We start from the raw sequence: 20,173 nt of genomic DNA, 5'->3' as shown, positions 1-20,173 counted from the left end.
ATTTTAATCCTAAACTAATTTGAATTACATTCTGCTGCTAAGGAATAAAACATCTCTACCCTTTTTAGGCAGATCTGAAATTCTTCAAGACCTCACTCCACTTTTCACTATCTGGTCGGCTGCTGGATGGGGATAGGCCAATACCGTTGCTATGCTATGGAGCTGAATCATAAAGGGGAGAAGTCACTTTATTTAGAAGTCAATTTATTAATTGATTGTTAGGTAACTCTAACTAATGTAGACCCAATCTGGCTTTTCTGAAGATCGTCAAGAATAGATGGGTGGCGATGGGTCCCTCCTACAATGGGGCTGAACTTTACTTTGTTGGAGTTTTTGTAAGTTTCTTTGAACTTTGTGGGCTCGAGAGACATAAATAAACTATGGAAAATAAATGAACTATTTTGATTGGCTTTAATAGAAGCGAGAACCTTTGTTTGGTTTAGTTCTATTGTATGTCTTCACAGGTATCAGCTTTTGGGCTCAGGAGCTAAGTAGACCCATTCTTAGGACCTGGATGGGAGACTAATAGGACAAGATTTTAGGCCAGACTGGGAGATTAAAAAAACAAACAAATAACGCAATGAAAAAAACACTTCCACATTATTACATACTATATTATACAGTACAGTACTATAACATAACATTGTTCCATATCGTAGAAAACTACATGGACATATCTCAAAAGGAAGCAGACATGACTCTAAAGGAGATTTGACTTTTCTTTGCTGCCAGTGATAGATACATGAATTTCCTAGATTTTTTTTAAAGGAAAAGAATGATCTCTTCCACACAAACATCAAGAAATGTGAATTTCAATGATTTAAGATTCCTTCCCCAGACAGTGGGTGCATCAACAATTCCTAGAACTTCATTAATTTGCTAAATGACACTAAAAGGCTGAGGCAGGAGCCAGATAATATCTGGCAAAATGAACGTGGGAACTCATTTCACTTCCCGTTTTAGATTCTACAAGGACTGAAGCAAGGGAGTGCCCCTGCAAGTATCACTAAATAGCTTTCTTCCCCTTCAGATACATTATCTGGGCTGTTAGGTGAGGTTCAATACCCCTTAAGCCCATAAGTTCTTGCTCTCTTGTCCTCTTTGAAGATGTCCTCCTTGGAGATGTCCACATTCTCATGCCAGGATGGTTCCTTATTCATAGAACTCCTACAGCACCAGCAGTGGTAGTAGAATAAGGGGAGAGGCAGTAGATTTTAAAGAAGGCTTTCTAGAAGGCCTCAGAAACAACTCTCTGGGAAAAAGTTGTCTTCTCTGAAATATATTCAGTTTCTGCAGGAACACAGCTGGCAGGACAAGGGCGGGAAGCACATCAATGCAACTGTAAAACATGGTAGATTTATGGCTTGTGGCACACACTTTGCATCTAAGGCATGAAAAAAGAACTGAGCTATACTTCAACTTCAGGGGAGTTCATTACTATCAAGCACATGGTTGGCTAATTAAAAAATGGTGTATTTATGATGGCAAAAGGGAAAAAAATCAGGTTCCTGTTCAAGGTACATTGACAGTACTTTCTACTGTAAGTTTAATGAGGGCAGTAAACTGTTCTTTTGCACTGAGCAGGCTGGGAGAAAGACAAGATTATACCTACTGTAAGGTTTTCTTAAAAAGGAGAATATAACCCAGAGAGAAGGAGATCCATACTAGAATCCCAATGCATTCCAGGTTAGATATGGTTTGAGCAACTGAATCACAGAATCATTATTTTTCTCCTTGGAAAATTGGGGTGAAAACATTGGAGGGAGGGAATGCTATGTCAGATAGGAACACAATTTAACAAATAGCAACATTAACCACATAATTATATAATTACTCCGTAATATATGTTTTTAAAAAATGGCTAGGTCACACTTATTGTCTAATCCAGCCTCTCCCACTCTGATATGCTCTTTGAAACTACAATTCCCAGTATTCCTGGTTACCATAGGTAAGATTGTGATTACATGACATCAAGTTGTTGTCAGCTCTTAGAGACCACATAGATTTTCTCCATGATGACCTGTCCCTAACCTGGTCCTTCAGGTCTCCCAATGGTGCACTCCTCACCACTGTAATTGAGTCTATCCACCTTGCTGCTGGTTGTTCTCTTCTTCTCCTTCTTTCCACCTTTCCCAGCATTAGAGCCTTCTCCAGAGAGCTAGGTCTTGACATAATACTGTCTGAAGTAGGATAATTTGAGCCTGGTCATTTTTTCTTTGAGTGAGAACTTTGGATGGATTTGTTCTCTGAACCATTTGTTTCCTTGGCTACCCATGGTATTCTCAGAGGTCTTCTTCAACACCAAAGTTCAAAAGCGACAATACTCTTCCTATCCTGCTTCTTCAAAGTTCAACTTTCGTTTCCATAGAGTGTCACAGGGAATGCCATGGATTGCACGATTCTCATCTTCCATGGGTAAGAGCAGATTCTGATCTTTTATGGGTAAGAGCACACCAAGAATTCTGGGCTTGACGTTCCAGCATATCTGGAGGAGGAAGGGTGACCCACCCAGCCTGGTCTTCTCCCAACCCACAGTAGGCAATGAGCTGCTCCTAAGATACCCGCAAGCAGGGCATGGCACTTCTACTGATGTCATTGGGAGTGCAATGAGGTCTAATCTGATCTCCCAAATGAATTCAGATGATGTCCTCCCCCTTACAATGTCTCAGCTGTTAACCCAGTTCCAAACTAAATTGTTAAGATGGGATTTGCTCACCAAAATGATTAAATCTCAATGATCACGGATATATTTAATAATTTCTAAGGAGATATAAATCAATCGTGTTTCTAAATTTGGGTCTACTTGCCCCTCTTATATTCCACTTGATTGCTTGGAACATATTTTATTTATCTTTCAAGGACTGATACATTTCCCGTTGCAGTCTAAATTCATCTTTGCAAACACAGACTATAGCCCAGGAACGTACACAGTTAACTGCCTTTTTCAGCCTGATGATCTTGAAGCCTGATGTTCCAAACCATTTCCTTGCTGTTAATTCACTAGAGCAATAAATCTCTACTACAAAATTGCTTGAACTTGTCACATCGTGGACATACCTGCACCATTTGGTCCTGAAAAGAAAACAGCATCTTGTGTTGATAATAATAGCCTTTTACGTTGAGAGCTGCATTCTCTGCAAAAGAGAGGTTCTGCATTACAGGTATTCTCGGAAGAGAGGTGATACGATTCTGATTTTAAAAGCAGTGTGAAAGCAGAAGCTGAAACTCCTCTGTTGCCTTTATGGACAGAAAAAATAAAGGAAGGAACATTTTTGCTCAAAGGAATTTCAAATGGATAAATGTCTGCAAGGGGGTCAAAAAAGTCAAGATGGCAGCTATAACCATCCCCGCCCCTTTTTTTTACACACCCTGCCCCATGGACACCCTCACTGCTGAGAAACAGCTTTCAAATAGAACAAGTTAATATTACAAAAATCATGTGTAGATACAGCAAAGCTCAATGTATGGATTGGTTGGCCAAAATGGCATACGAGACCAGGTTATCTGCAGGGCTACCTTTCTCCAATTCTTGCCTGTCTCACTGGCCCTCTGGAATGATCTGCCCCCCCATATACAATTGACCCCAACCCTGTCAGCTTTTACAAAGGTATTAAAAACATGGTTCTTCCCTCCGGGGTGTTGGGGCCAAGATGACAGGAGATCTCGCCTGGTGAGGTGTAGTGGATTCTGTGGGTTCCCAATTATCTATTAATTGCAGTTGTAATTTTAATTGTTTCTGAATATTTGTGGGTTTTTTGTTTATTTTTTAATCTTATTGATGGATCCCACCCGCAGTCACATCTGTTCGAGTTGGGTGGCTCTGTAAACTTCTCAAATAAATAATAATTTTTAACATGCCTTTGTCAAGAGTTGTTCTTTAAGCAGTGATTGAAGAGTTAGAGCTTCCAAGGGATGTGATGTTAGGAAGTTCAAGAAGAGAATGAGGATAATTTCCCAGCCAAAATTTGTGGGTTTGTATATGTAAGTTTAGGGGCAGGAAAAGAACTGCATTTGATTTTTGAGTGGTATGCCAGAAGCTGAATCTCCAGGAGGAGGCAGAACTGGGACAAAGAAAATACCTTTACATTTAAATGTAATTAATTAAATGTAATTAATTTAATTTAATTAATTAATCCATAAATTAATTGTGTGTGTCCCCTGGGCTCTTCTCCAAATTATCACTGAACTGTGATTTTTCACATGAGTGAAAGGGAAAATTCTTAAATATATAGCGAACACTTTTATGAACTGTAATTAATGTTAAAAATCACAATTCAGTAATAATTTGGGGAAAGGCCAAGAGGCCGCACATAAGACATTCAGGGACCTCATACAAGTGCTCATTTGTTTGAGTATATTGAATGTCTCCAAACAAATCTGACCATAAGATGGACTTCTGTGCATGTACAAAAATCCTTTTTCCCCCCCTCAACTAAATCAAATGGATGATCCGAAGTCAATTGACTGGACCCTACAAGTTGGTTGAGAAATCTAAATGGAATCAATTCATAAATCTGAATTCGGCATTCCACTTAAATTAATTCAGTTTTTCCAAACTGAATTGGTTCCAATCCAATCCAACCTGAACTGTGTGTGTCTACTTAAATGGACGAATTCGAGAAGATGGGATAATTTCATGTTCCTACCGTGCTATGAATTCTCTTGTGTGTTGTATTTTTCTCTCTAAAAATGCATAGCGTCCTTCTGTTACATAGGATTATCGCAAAATACACATTTATCAAGTGAGATTTCGAAAAGGCTTCCTACCTTATACATCTGAAAAAGAGGAGGGCCCACCACGATCACAGTATTTGCCTTTATCTTCTGTCACCAGAGGGAGCCAGAGACAAGGTTTTAAAAGGAAAGTAAATTAAACTGTAATTTTCAATAGTTACGCTGCTCTTAATAATGTTCAGTTTTAAAAATATCTCCTTGAGTTCAGTGGTCCATGCTTCCATGTTCAGGCTTATTTAAGAAAAGTCAGCACAATTTAACTAGCAGGTGATGCACAGACTTCACCATAAGGATGCAAAGGAAAGAGATGCCTCCTACTATAACATAGGCTGTTTACAATTGTTTGGCAAAGTGCAGGCATTCCTTGATTACAGAGAGAAAGAAACAAAACTAAGCAACACAAACTGAATATTGTGATAGCTGTATAAAATTTAGATAGTAAAATGGAACATTGGACAATCCCAGCCAGTTGGGTACACCAGGGAAATGGTGTCCTTCAAAAATATCAAAACATCTGAGATTTTTGGATGAACCCTCCTCTTACAAATCTCCACACAACCTCATCCTCAGAGGTGACCCCAAACCATCACCTCTGACCTTAAGGATCATTCAACACCATCTTCATATCCAAAACGAAGAACCAGCCCCATCTCATCCTCCTGTTCTTTCCTCTCTTTCAAAAATGCGTTCACCAGAATTTGGAAGAGGATGTCTGAAAATTCAGGTGGCCTGAGAAAAAAATTGAAGGACTTTCTGGGATCTTTTTAGCCATAGTGACTCTCTTCCTTGTTCAAGGGCACAATGTTGAGATGAGCCCTTTGCTGCCCCACTGCAATGAGAGATTTAAAGAGAAGAAACAACAAAGGAGGGAGAGACGGCCCAGTTCTTTTTAGAAGGTGCATAAAGTGAGGAATGAAGTTTTGAAGACTGTGAAGGGAGTGAGGTCTTCTCCTTCAGGTTCATAGCATACAATTGAGGAATGTATGAGCTGTACGTGACATTAGAGGTCATCTAGACCAATTCTCTGCTGAGTTCAGCAATCCGCTAAACCCGACTGATGGCCATCCAGCCCTGCTTTAACAACTTGCCACCAGAGTCCACTCCTGCTCTAGGCAGACTGTTGCATTGCTTAATGTAGCTCTTATCCATCAGGAAATTCCTCCCAAGATTCAGCCTGCATCTCCTTTATTTTAATTTCAAGCTGTTGATCCAAGTCATGATGAGCAAATTTGACAAATCTTTAAATGGACTGGTTCACGAATTGGGGTGGTCATTGACTGAGAATGATATTCCTTCCTTCCCTCACTCCCTCCCTCCCTCTCTTTCTCCTTCCTTCCTTCCTTCCTTCCTTCCTTCCTCCCTTCCTCCCTTCCTTTTTCTCCTCCCTCCCTCCCTCCCTCCCTCCCTCCTTCTCCTTCATTCCACCCTCCCTCACTCCCCCTCCCCCTCTTTCTCCTTCCTTCCTTCCTTCCTTCCTTCCTTCCTTCCTTCCTTCCTTCCTTCCTTCCTTCCTTCCTTCCTTCCTTCCTTCCTTCCTTCCTTCCTTCCTTCCTTCCTTCCTTCCTTCCTTCCTTCCTTCCTTCCTTCCTTCCTCTTTAAAGTTTGCAATTTATAGGGCAGATTTCTCAACCTTTGGGTTATTTTAGAGGTTGACCCCTCAGCAGGATGTGGTGCAGAAAAATGTGTTATGGGTTTGGAAGAGCTCAGGAAAGTTTCATGGGCAAAATGTCTTACACCTTTCAAAGGCTTACATTTCCATTCCACTCCTTAAATTCCCTCCTTCTCCCCCCAAAAGTGGGGGGGGGGGGGTTAAGCAACAAAACAGAAGCTTTAAATGTCAACAGGGTATCCATTTCACCCCCCTAAAAACTCCCCACAGTTTGAAAGTTGACCCCAGCCTAATCCAATCCCCTTCTTCCCAGCCAGACTGTGTGCAGCCCCAGAGAGAAACTAATTGCTCCAGAGACTAACGCTTAGGATAGGCAACAAGGACAGACAATCAATGGTGCCTCGCAGCGGCAGGGGCAAAAAATTCAAGACAGTAACCACAGCTGCCCCACCAAAGTCCAGACCCATTTTTTTTTCCACATGTGTTATGTGAGTGCTGCATCTAAAAAGGGGTGGGTTTTTCTCTGCATGGTTGCCATTGCCTTTGACTTCTTTTACTCACCCACCCCACCCCAGACAACGTCCATAATCAAGATGGAGCCATTAGACCAGTGTTTCTCAACCTTAGCAGCTTGAAGATGTGTGGACTTCAACTCCCAGAATTCCCCAGCCAGCAACGCTGGCTGGGGGATTCTGGGAGTTGAAGTCCACACATCTTCAAGCTGCCAAGGTTGAGAAACACTGCCTTAGACCATTCTTCTGAAATCCTAGGAGAAACAGTCATTAAAACACAACCAAACTTCCATTTGAATAACCATTCGGGTATCCAAGTTGAAGCAGCCCTTTCCTAAAGATGGTGTTTTCCAGCTATGTTGAGACCATCATCTGGAGCCAAAACATCTGGAGGCCATCTGGGCCTCTCTCCCTATCTCATCTCTTTCCATTCTGGATGAGTTTACAAGATTGATAGCGGCAAACAGGAGACTGAAGCTCCATCAACGAATGGATCCCCTGTTCCAAATTATCGGGGGGGGGGGGGGTCATAAAGGTAAGTGATCTCCTCATCTGCCCAAAACTTACTATGTCGCTGGACCTCTCTGGTTATTCAAGGGAAGACATATTTCATTTGCTCAGATTACCCTATTTATGATGGTTCATCCAGAATGCGAATTTCTGCTTTGCTCACTGATCGACTTAGAATAGGAAGAGAACTCCTGATCTGCGAGAGAGACAGATCTTGCTTCTCTTCCCAGGTATTCCAAATCCTTCCCCTTAGCCAAATTTCTCCTTAACATTAACAGGTTTTATTTTAGACAAAAATAAGCCATTGGGAGCCCGGCAATACACAAATGTCATAAATAATAGCAATAATGTGGAGGATGAATTTACCTGAAACTAGTTCTGTCCTTTACAAAGAATAAGCCTTTTTCCACTCAGGTTTCATTTCATTTGAAAGATGCTTTGCTTTTGAAATTCAGAATTTGACACTGATGTGATTTCTTTTTGACATCTTGGACATTTGCTTTTTTGAAATGTTGACATGTCGTTCAAAGGAGGAGTTTGGAGAAACGCTGTCAGCCAGAACGTCAGTCATCTTGCAGCAATTGACCTGTGAGGGGGCCAAAGCCTTTGTACGAATCAGAGAACCATCAAGTGGGAAGGAATCTTAGAGGCCATCCATCTGCTTGTCTTCCGTTTCACAGGCTTCCTTCAATCCCCAGGAAGACTTCATAAACAGCTTCTTTTGTGGACCTTTGGATTGTAGGAAGGTAGTGACATTTCAAAGGGATGCAATAGGAAGTAACAGGGAATCACCTCAGTTGTAACATTGCTCAGAAATATCGCTGAGAAATTCAAAGGGATTCCCAAACAGCCTGAGAATGAGGTAGAAAAACAGAAGCCTCTTTTTCAGAGGAAAGACACATTTGGGGATAGCATTATCTGAAATATCCTGAGATTTTTCCTCCAGAAGCCACATTTGGGCCTAAGTATGACATTGTGTGTGTTCATTCAAAAAGGTTATTGACTTTGGGCCAGTCACTCTCTCCCAGCCCATCCCGCCTCACTGGGTTGTTGTTGGGGGGAAATAGAAGGTAGAAGCATGAGATGTGTACACCACTGTGAGCTGACCAAACTAAAGGCTGGATAAAAATCTGATAAATATATTGGATTTATTATTAGAGGGTGACCAGGTAAGATAAGTGATGTCACCTGCATCCTGACATCATTGATCAAATGATACCAATATTGACAAAAGTCTGTCATTTCTAGACCCCACAGGGGTGCCCCCAATTCATTGACCCATAAGTTAAACAAGTATAGTTCCCTAAAAGCCGCAAAAACAGTTAACCAAGGTTAGCGCTCTCCAAGCTTAGCACATGCAGGAAATGCAAAAGCCATGTCCAACGGTCCAGATAAAGTGAGGTGCATTTTGGGGAGGTCAAAATCTGCAAAATGGCGGGGGCAGCATCATGACTGAAGCCCCACTCATCTCGTAGGGATTTTGCTTTGCCCACTGAACTCATTCTACCTTTCCATCCTGACTCAGCCATTTGTTTTCTTGCAACGCCATCGGTAGAGAGGGAAAAAAAATTGCGGTATGAGAAATTCCTATGCCTTCCCTTGTAACATAAGAGGTTGGAGCCTTCCTAAATCATATTGTTAGAACTTTTCCCAACGTTTTGATTTGACTTTGGGACCGTTTCCTGAAATGTTTGCCTGGGATCCAAGGCTTCTGGGGCGGGGAGGGGTTGAGGAGTCAAAGAAGTCAAGATGGACCGTGTGATTGACGTCTCCCCTCCTTTGTAAGCATGTTCGATCATCCTGGGGGGGCACTCAAAAAAGTCAAGATGGCTGTTGCAACTGTGCAGTTGCATATACAAAGGGGAAGGACTTTGATTAGGCATCTGCAACCTCCAGCTTGATTTTTGACCCTTGCCATGAACACCACTGCATGGTAGATGACTGAAGTTCATATGTGACCACGAGGTGGTCGTCAATCTGTATATATTCAATCTGTTAATATATTCAGTGAACAAATTTGGGAGACAAACTGGATGGCATTTCTTGCTGTGCAAGGCTTTGACTGAAAACCCGAGTTGGCAGTCACAGAGTATATGAAACGGTTCTTAACAGGTTGTGAAATGAGCCAGCTTCATATTTATGAAACATAGACATTATTTATAGATAAGAGTTTTGTTGTCTCACAATACACTTATATTTGCAAATGTTATTGTTTGCTTAGCCTTATCAAATTCCATAAACTTTTTATTTTTACCTTTTGAACAGGAATCAAGTACTGTTTAAACTCTCCTGACTCACTGTGCGATTGGTGTAAGATTGACAAACTCTTAGTGGGTCAGGTGCCGTGGGCCTCATCTGGCTATCAACATCTGCAGGGAAATTTTTGCACAGGACTAGGAGCACAGGGGAAATCTAGCTAAGCAGTCACAGAGCCAACGCTGATTTGATGGCTTGTCATCAGTCAAATCAATCCATCAATGACACAGGGACATCATACAGTATAACCCTGGCAGGTACCAACGTTTGGTCAACCAGGCCTGTTCATCAGGAGTTAAGCCTGACTCAAGGAAATTGTAAGCCCAGTTCAGGGTCCAGCACCTACTCAACTTCGGCTCATCTCAGAAACAGTAAGCAGAGCCAGATGTGGGTAATCTTGGACAAGACAGAAAATCCAGGGCTATAGTCTAGATTGGGAGGCTGGGAACAACTTTCCAGAAGCTGGCGTTGGCCAAACACTTCTGTACTGTTGACAAGAAAAAAACCAGCATGCATTCATGTAGTCATCAGGGGTTACGCTCAACCCAACAGACTTTACCTTTACTTTATGCCAAATACATTGGTAGATTAATGGGGTGATGCATCTCCTCCATCCATACAGTATGAAAATGTGTATTTTGTTTCCGTACACATTGTGACATGGAAACGAAAACAAAGGGTTATCCACACAGGATGCCCCTACATGGTTTCTGAATCCATGCAGAAGTTGTTCATCGCTTCCTGATTTCAGGTGTAGCTCTTGATCCCAGATGAAAAAAGCAAAGAGATCTTAGGGTGTGGTTTGAAGATGTCTGACTCAGCTTTCTTGTGGATGCTAAAGGGGCTTGGAGCTTGGCTGTACCTGGGCAGAAAGATGCTTTGAAGTCTTATCCATGTCACTACAAATTTCATCATAAAGAAAAGAGGGGCTCAAGATAATAAAATAAATATGTACAGTAACATCTCCTTTGAGGTGAACTAGACTCCTGGGGAGTCATTGGATGCCTCCATACGGTTTTCCTGGCAGTGATATGGAAGTAGTTTGTCACTGCTTTCTTCTGGAATATTTGTTCAACTTCAGCCCGTCTAACCTACAGTTCTTGGTGGTCTCCTATCCAAATATTAACCCAGGCCCAATCCTGCTTCCCTTCTGTGCTCAGAGAAGGGTGGCCAAGAGCAGCCACTAGCTGAGATCAGTGTCTTTCAAAATAAATAAAATATATCAGCATTCCACCACGAGATGAAGGCAGCCTTGGAGTAAAAGAGATGACACAACCTTGCTGATGATTCACGTGACTCTAGTTCCCAGTTGGTTCATGTCTTAGTGCTGGAGGTAAGAATGACAGATGTCATCATCTAAACACATTGGGATGAGGGAAGGCTGAATCAAGGCTTAGCATTCAAACCGGTGAATTGAAACTGGTTGAGCCAAAGCTTTACTCTAATCTAGGTTGCAACAGCAGTATGAGGGTTAACGCAAGATGGAAAAGGAAGTGACCCCATTCATGCTTCAGAGGAAGACATTTCCTGGGTCAGAAGATGCTGAGCCTGCTGCATTAAAGCCAAGTTATGTTATCTTGCACAGAAAGGAATTAAACTGATAATAAAGATTGCACTTTCTCATTCATTTCTGGCTTGCTTCTCCCTATTAACTGCCTGTTGGGCCTCCTCCCTTTAATTATAGCTCAGCTGTTTTACAGGAAAGGAAACTAAGGTCATTCTTTGTGGGGCAACGGGGCTACAAAGGAATTTACTGGCTGCTCTTACGAGTCATGAACGTGCCAGAGTAACATCACGTTCTGTTACATAATACACTGTACTGTCTTGGCATTGTTGTGAAACACGCCCTGGACATTTCTCACAGGTGGAAATACAGGGAGACCAGGAGGGGGTTCATAGATTGCTGTATAAGGGAAAAATCATCAAAGGAATTGGTAGGATGCCAACAGGCATCAAGGGGTGCCCAAGATAGGGAGGAAGGTGGGCAGCAAAAATAAACAGATGTTTCAGGATCGCTCTTTTAAGTGGAGTTTGCCTGGATACCATCTGTTGGTCCTCTCATTAGAGTCAGGTGACCAGGGGCATCTGGGAGGGGGCTTCAGCTGCATGGTCACGTTGCCACTTTGACTTTTTTTTTTTTTTTTTTAGCCCTCCTGTGGCATGCCCCTGAGGTAGCCATTTCTGTAAGGAATCTGGCCTTTTTTGCCTGGCACATGTCAGCCCTTCAAGGCAGATCAGATAAGGACTACTTTTATTGTAAATGTTCAGTAAAAGAATCTTGCAAATCTGAATGTGCTTCCCCCCTTCCTCCCTTTATCTTCGTGTGAACTAGGGAGGGCCTCGTCTGAGACGTTTTCTCAGGTTACTTTCTTGCCCCAGACTCAGGCCCCTTTTATCTGACCATCGTCTTGGCAGCAGTTCTTCCTCTGGTCCCTCAAGGCCATTCCCTCTTCCCTCTACAGCAGAGGTGGATTAACTAGGAAACTGTTCCGCGGAAGCAATAAAAACACACAGAGAGACCAAAACATGGAATCTGATAGAAATTGGAACAAATTCCTCTGAGCACAGCTCTCCTTTGGGGCCTAGGGTTGCACACAACCATATCACATGCGTACGTCCACACTGGCAATGCTATATTGTGGTCACCTTCTTCAGCGCTGGATGCCATTGCATGATCTGGCAAAATACAGATGTCAATGCCAGTGGCCAAAATCTCATGCAATCACAGACTTTCCTAGAGTTCTGCAGCCTCTGAGATCTGACCTTGTTTTGTCAGAATGCCCCAAAATCACACACACTTGCCTGAAATCTCCTTGAGATCTTGCCAGAATCGTGATTTGGGGATATCTTGGTGGCCTCCCATCCAAGCATTAACCAAGTCAGACCCAGCTTATCTTTTTGAGGTTAGCCAAATTTGGCTAAGTCTGCCACCTGCTGCTCCACATAGAAAGCACACACAAGTGCGGCAACAATTTCTGGTTCATTTCTTAATTCATTTTAAAATGTTGACTTGAAACCCTTTAAAGATTAAAGACTGAGTCACTTACATCCAGCTAAATTTCCCAGAGCAATATTCACCACCACCTGCCTCGCCTAACCTCATCAAATGTCCAGGCACACCACCACAGACTGCAAACTTGCTGACCGTCGGCTCCGTGGTGGTTTTTTTTTTTAACTAGGAGGGAAATTTTTGCTGACTTACCTCTTGCACTGCTTTACGTTGCTCCATAGCACCCGACTCTGGACATACGGCAGATCAAAATAAAAACAGTGGGAGGGCAGACGGCCTGATCAGGGTCTCTCCTAATCTGTCTCTTTGAGCCCATCCAAAATAGCTCTTGAGCATGGCAAGACATGCAAGCCTCACTCTTAAAACCCAGTCTAAAAATCCATACACTTACCTAATTGATTTACGGCAGGACAGATCTGTATGCAGATATTAATATACAAGTGATATGTAAATACACAAATATAACTATATTAAGTCTCCTGTGGCAGAGGGAAATGCCTGTGTTAAACTTTTGTGACCATGGCATCAAAGTCTCTCAAGATCAAACTAAAATTCAGAGACACTGTACCAGTTTTGGGCTGTGCAAAGCTTCGAAAATAAAAATAGGTAAATTGTGCTGCCATTAGATTTGAAAACCACAAAGAGCAGAATAGAAGGGAAAAAAAGAATGACACCTTATAGATCTGGAGAAGAACCATAGGTTGCAAGAAGAAACAGTCAACCAGCCTGGACCAAACTAAGGCTGATGGTTCCTTGAGATGATGATCAGCAGGGGAAACTCACATACTTTGGGCATGTGCTATGAGTAGATAATGGCCTAGAAAAAAATGGCTACACTTGACAAGGTTGAGGGAAGGAGAAGAAATTGGGTAAGTTGGATGGACAGGCGCAAGGAGATCATTGGAAGGTCCTTAGAAGAATTATGGGTTATCACTGGTAACAAGACAAGATGGGGTGTTTTTGCCCATACAGACATCAAGAGCTAAATCTGACTCACTGGTACCTACCTATCAAACTATGTCTAATATATCTATTTAGCCTTGAATTCTGCCTCCTTCACCAAAAATATCCAAATAGACTAAATTTTGGAAACTGCTACATCACTAACCATATCCCAGAAGCCACAGATCCCTTTTTAAAATGCAAATTTGAAGCCTTGGTTGCTAAACAATTCCCATCCTTATCTTAAAATGTTCCACCAAGCAAGCTTAGACCCTTCCTTTAGATCTCTGCTATATGAAGATATAAATAATCACCCTAACAGGATCTGGGGACATTCAGTGCCTGGTTTACATGCTCCATAACCCTTATTCAGCTTCAGCCCCTGTGACATTTTGTCAAATATCTGGATATAGAAGATACCCAAAATACATTTTCTATGAGGAAAATATTGCAAAAATGCTATAAAGCACATGCACCAAAATGGTTACATTTGAGGCTAATAAAAATGCATGTGAATATTCATGCAATTATTTTTTCCCAAGTGAATTCCTAAACTACTGAACGATTTCAACAGAATGTATGGTCACAAGAGGATAATTTCATCACAACCCACATAAGCAAATTAGCCCCCATCCCAAAGTATTCATGTCATTAGTTAACTTCAGCTAAAAACATTCTTTCCCTCCTTCTACCACTTTTGTGTTTTGCTCTTCCAAACTACCAATTGCTTTTTCCTCACACATCCCGACATCTTCTCAAGAGGACAACTGCCTTCTTTTCCAATTGAGATGGGTTCCTTCTTCAAAAACGTGGAGACAACTTCCATCTATCAGGATACCTGGTCTCTTGTCCATCCCAAGGAGGAAACAGCTAGAGAGTCCCAGAATGTTATTCAGCACTTTACCATAAAGGAATGTTAGGCAAACAACCTTAATGAATGGCTTGGTGGAAACCAAGTCAACTAGTGCTACCATATCTGACCTGAATAATTTAGACCAGGGTTCCTCAACCATGGCAACTTTAAGACGGGTGGACTTCAACTTCCAGAATTCCCCAGCCAGCAAGAAGTTGAAGTCCACCCGTCTTAAAGTTGCCATGGTTGAGGAACCCTGATTTAGACTACCAGAGATGGCAGCAAAGAGCTACAGAAGACTCTTCATTTTGTGGCCATCTCGTGGTCACTCAGGTTTTTACACCCAGACACACTAGCTCTAAACCTCCATATATTTATTTGAAAGTGAGTTTCATTAATTTAGTGGGACTTATACCCAAAAAACTGCATAAGAGGTGACTGCCGTTTTCTGAAATATTTCAAATCAAAAGTGGGAACATTTTGGGTTGCCCTGATCTTCCACAGACTCCTTTAGGAATATGGCCCAGAGGCAGTGTACTGCCCCATTTAAAGTGTTGGCTTAGATCTGGAGAGACTCAGATCCAAGCCATCCTTACGCAGGAAACTCTGAATGCAGAGGAGCAGAGAGATGACCTTGGAGAAAATGTGCAGCAACTATGAGAAAACAAGGAACGGCAAGAAAGAAGATAAAGCTTGTCCAACCTTGACTCTCTTTGGTATAAGTGGAAAAGAAGGGGAAATAATGTCAAACTTTCAGGATTCTGTATTATCACCTATATCAATAACACACATCTGGGATTTCTTGAGACATCTGTTTCTCGATCTGGCCTACTCTGAAGGGCTGATAGTGAGGGTTAGTTATCCCCTCTCTCAGCCTAAGCTACTTCACAGGGTTATTGTGATGAAGATAAAACGAAGGTACATTCTTCCTGGAGAAAAAACAAGACACAACTCTAATGAATAAACAAACATGCACGTTTAACACAACACACACACATGCACACGTTCATATATGTATCCCACCCCTTTTGTCTCACACATTTCTTTCTATGCAGAGTCATGCTCAGGGATGCCTATGTCACTTACCTCCAACTTTAGCAAAAACACTATTTCAGTGCCGCTAAGCAGGAGAAATCCCCAAGAAGGCAATTTGGCCTTCAGAAAAGCATTCACGCTCCTGAGGCTCTGATAAACAGAGAAAAGTAGGCCACAGGTGTCCATGGATATTTTAACGTAGCCCACATTTTCATAGCTAATGTCTGGGGGTGAGAATGCAAAAATGTGACCCAAAAGGGGCAAGATTTTATCACATGCCTGGACAAAGACAAGAGAGAATAACTGGGGAGGACCTTGTTTATTTAACTACATTAACCCAGTTATAGGACTTACACTACAGTTTTGGGGTGTATCCTGTCCAATGTGGCAGTAAACCACTGGTTTTCAGCAATCACAGCATCCAAATTTGGTAGTATGGAAAAGTGGGCTCTGGAGTCTGTAAAAAAGGACCACATGAATACCTTGGAGCCATGAGTTGGCTACTCCTCCTTTAAAAGATCCTGAAGGCCCTTGACACTGATCTGCTCTCTCACAGAAGAGATCAAGTTATCTTGTAAAGGCAGAGACCCAGGCTAACCCCAGATCTTGTGTTACCTGAGGTGAAGAAGATGGCCTCTACTCACCTCATTCAAGTTCTTCCCAACCCAGTTGCATGCAGGTAATAATTAATATTGTGGAGTACATAGAGTGAATGGTGGTCAAGATGTTGAACAAGCCAGGGAGACCCCAGTTCATGTCTACCTTCAACCAGTTCCTCTCTCTTAACTGAAGTCTCCACAAAGTCTTGTAGTTGTGGAGATCAACTGAAGAGAGACCCTCTTTCACGTTCAATTTATAACCCCCTTGAACTGCCATTGAAAAGGAGGGATAAGAATCCAATAAACAAACACAATTGGGATTTTCTTGAACCATTTACTCTACTTCTAATCTCTCAGCCTTCTGTATAAGGGCATTGCCAATCAACAAAGTCTTCTTTCGGGCATTTCTTTTTCTAAAGCTTGATCCAACCACAGTTAATCAATTTTGAGTCCCAGAATTTTCAACAAGAGAATTGCAAGCAGCTGGATGGTGGCCAGGGCCTCAGTGTATTATATGTTTAATACCCACATGTTTTTTTGTTGTTGTTGCCATTTTGCGGGGAAAACAGGTGCAGAAAGGGAGAAAATTGGGCAAAAAGTAGAGGTGAGTAGGGAATCTGCATGAACAGCTTGGCCAAAAAGTCCATATCAGGCAAACTTTCCTGACTGCACGTGAGAATTGGGAGGAGGAAGAGGAGAACGTCCAGGCTGAGAGGTTTTGTGGAGTATATAAAGTGAAGCGGGCTGTTCTGCTATCACTGTCCTCGCACACCCTCCTTAAGCAATAAACTTGGCAGAGCCACCAAAGTCTTCCTAACCAGATACTACTGCAGGTAAGAGGATCTGCTTCACTGCTCCTTTAATGCAGCTTGAGATTTAAATTCTGTGGTTTCTCTTGAAGTTTCAATAACTCTGAGCTACCTGCTTCTTCCCCCCATTACCAGAAGATTGCAAAAATATTCTTAAAACTACAGAGAGAGTGGAATTTGGTAAAGATGCTTGGTCCCAGAATCTGGGGGGGATTCAATGATCGTTGGCATTTTTGTTGTTTTCCGTTTCTGGGGGAGTCAGCCTGTTGGACTTGGTGGGAATGCTGAGTGCCACCCTGCCCATCTCACTTTTCTGCCCCTTTTACGGGACAACAGCAAGCAACTGGTGGGAGCTGATAAGAGGCAGGAAGCCGTTCAGCTGCCAGAGAAACTGAAAAGTTTGTGACTTTTTTATTCATGCTTCATCCTCACCAAGGGCGTTGAAAGAATGGTGGGTTTATAAAGAGGTGATGATACAGCTTTCTCAAAGAAGAGATTTAACAGATCTTTGGATCAAAATTGAGGATCTTTTGTAGGTTAAGGACCAATGACAATGTTTAATTATTTTCCATGATTTTGGTAGTATTTGGAATGGTTTCAAATGGATTCATTCAGCCACGGTCACACTGAGGTTTGAACGTCAGTATTTCTTGAACAGGGTGCAAATGTAGTCCTCCTGTATCTCACAAGAGCTGCGTTGCTGAAGACATGCTCAGTAGATAAGGACAAAGGGATGCTGGTTTACTATGCTGTTTGGATTTGCTACATTTAATAATTCAATGCAGGACAGCCTACATAAAGAGCTCCTTCTCAGAAATTAGCATTTCTGAGAAGTACATGGGTGCAATTAGGTGCTAGGAAGCCTGCCCATGGGAACCATGCAGCATTCAACCACTTAATAAACCAAACATTCATAAGGAAGCCCAATTTTCTGAAGTGGGGGTGGGGTAGGGTGGGGAGGGACAATTTTCTCTAAGGACAGGCTGACAAGATGGACATGCAAGTCATAGATCTACTCCAATGCTTTTCAACCTTGGCCACTTTAAGATGTGCAGACTTCAGCTCCCAGAATTCCCTGGGAATTGAAGTCCACACAACTTAAAGTTGCCAAGGTTGAAAAAAACTGATCTAACTGCTGTTCCTTAGCAGCAGATATTGAATGCTGCATAGTTTCTGCATATAAAGTTCTATACGGTGATGATTATTAATAATCTTGCGTACATTTCATCACTTCCCTAAATCTCTCCAATCAGCTTTTCAAGGCATATAAGCAGGGAACCATTAATCTGGGGGAGATGGGTGGCATATAAATTTAATAATAAATAAAATAAAAAAATCTATACCTTGTGGTAGAGAGTTCCATAAGTTCAGCCTGTACTGCACACATCAGCAGCCCAGCTATTAAATAACTTGTTACTTGGCAAGGAGACAATGTCTGCATTATTGCAACACGCTCAATCTTGTTACTAAATTAACCATTTCCTGGGTTCATCCAATATATTGAATTGTAAATCAACAAATGGACTAAGTTTGCACAACACACTCAGCCACAAAAAAACCCCTGAGGTTAACGCTAACCAAACTTACCTAGCATGTCACGCTGGTGTTAGGTTTCTAACGGAGCTTATGAACTACGTTGTGCAAACAGAACTGGGGAGATTTGCAGGAGAAAACGAGAAGAACCCTGAGAAAGGGATGAGTGTGAAGATTTTTCCTTGTGCACCAGCTTCCCCTGCAACAACTGTTGGGGGTGCAAAGGGGAGAGGGTGTGCAAGAAAAGTCAGTCTCCTCCCAGATAGGGGAATTAGAGGTGGAAAGGAAGAACTGTACAAATCTGAGGCAAGCCAGGTTAGCTGGACTAGATGGAGAAAAAAGGGAGAAATAAGTTAGATATCTGCTTATGCTTTTGCACAGCTGCTCAGGGGCCCTGCTGGAAGTTGATTTGAGTGTCATCTTGGAAGAGAGGAGAGGGAAGGGAGCAGAGCTGTTCTGCAGGATGCGGTCAAGACAGTGACGGCAAAGTTGAGATGACAGCTCTGCCTGCTTTTTAATGCACGATGCACCCAGATTACGCTGCTAGGTCAGAGATCACCAGCAGCTTTTGCAATCTCTTCCCCCTTATTTCTAGCTGGGTTTTGTGGTCAGCAGCAATGCATCAAGTTTTTGGAAGGTGAAGGGGACAGCCTGGCTGGGACCCCATTTTTTAGCCAGGAGACATGACTAGGAATGGCATGATTAGGTCAGGCAACTATTTCTGACTTGACGTTTATGCAACTTTGGGAGAAGGGAGAGATGATGGCCTGAAAGCCGCCCCCCTCCACCCTTAAATGGGATCATCGGTCCAATTATGGGAGGGTTGGGGAGTTAAGGCAGCTCTTTTGAACTTTAATCCCTTAACAATCTCCTCCGAACGCATTAAAAGAGCGAAAGAGCAGAGCTCAGGGCCAGAAATGAGAGGTAAATGGGACTGAAAGCAGAACATTTGCAGCCTCACCCCTGTAATAACTCTCCCAATAAAACAGCAGTTCTATAAACAGCAACTTTGCTGCAGAAAACAAAACAAAGGTTTGAAAAACAAGGCATAAATAATTAAAACAAACCAAAAATAAGGTGACCACCCAGATCCAGAAACTGGGACGAATACTGGTTTAAAAGAGAATAAAAAGAATAAAAAGACTTTTAAAAAAGAAAAAAAAGAGTAAGAGCTTTAAAATCCACCTCTCTCCACAAAGCAAGTGAGAGTAATGCTAAAGCAGGGGGGCTGCTCACTAACCTTGTAGGAAACCCTGGGGAGAGCCTGGAATGCGCAGAGGGAAAGTCGAAGGATCTCCAGTTCATGCTCTGCCCTAGGATGACATTCCCTCTCTGAATTCCACAGAAAGTTTTGCACTTAAAGACAGTCAGTTAGGCAGGACAGGGATAGAGAGGGAGCAGCACTGCATGGGTGCGATCGTAAATGACAGCAATCGCGTAAGGCAGTATTTCTCAGCCTCAGCAACTTTAAGATGTGTGGACTTCAACTTCCAGAATTCTCCAGCCAGCAAGACTGGTCTAAGGGACCATATCTTTCAAGAGAGCTAATAAGCATTCAGCTACCTGGCTGTTGAGAACGATGGTGTTATTGGCACTGATAAAAAGGCAGCGTGCTAGTTCATTTATTTTCAAGGTATATGAATGGAGAGAAGGTTCCATTTCATGCAAACATCCTCACCTTCCCCCTCCTGCAAAAAAATCTGTAAACTGTCTCTCCTATCCAAAATTGGCTCCATAAATTAGCAAAATTGGCTGCACACATTGGCACATA

The 20,173-nt window shown here is 42.3% G+C and overlaps 1 protein-coding gene and 1 long non-coding RNA gene across 5 annotated transcripts in view; one reads left to right on the top strand and one right to left on the bottom strand.

The window, feature by feature from the left end:
* Positions 1 to 412: 412 nt before the first annotated feature.
* On the bottom strand, positions 413 to 19,816 carry LOC112542378 (uncharacterized). 3 transcript variants are annotated; one of them, XR_003086153.1, is made up of 5 exons: positions 19,643 to 19,816; positions 7,732 to 8,094; positions 4,768 to 4,824; positions 3,058 to 3,134; positions 413 to 1,339 (listed from the first exon to the last, which is right to left on the bottom strand). It is a non-coding gene; the product is annotated as an uncharacterized LOC112542378 (long non-coding RNA). The 3 variants fall into 3 exon arrangements; XR_003086151.2 differs by lacking the exon at positions 19,643 to 19,816 and adding an exon at positions 13,023 to 14,577; XR_003086152.2 differs by lacking the exon at positions 19,643 to 19,816 and adding an exon at positions 12,824 to 13,015.
* Positions 16,756 to 20,173, top strand: part of SLC14A1 (solute carrier family 14 member 1 (Kidd blood group)) — a 31,917-nt gene continuing 28,499 nt past the window's right edge. For both annotated transcript variants that reach the window (XM_088152744.1, XM_088152745.1), the window contains exon 1: positions 16,756 to 16,893. The gene's annotated coding sequence lies outside the window, so the exon portion shown is untranslated. The remainder of the gene's footprint in view (positions 16,894 to 20,173) is intronic.

This window comes from Python bivittatus, unplaced genomic scaffold (genome assembly GCF_059951505.1).
Source record: "Python bivittatus isolate LINGU-HERP-01145 unplaced genomic scaffold, Pbiv_v1 ctg000570_np1212, whole genome shotgun sequence".
Classification (NCBI taxonomy): Eukaryota; Metazoa; Chordata; class Lepidosauria; order Squamata; family Pythonidae; genus Python; species Python bivittatus.
Note: the sequence above shows the minus strand (reverse complement) of the source record. Positions and strands in the feature narration are given on the sequence as shown.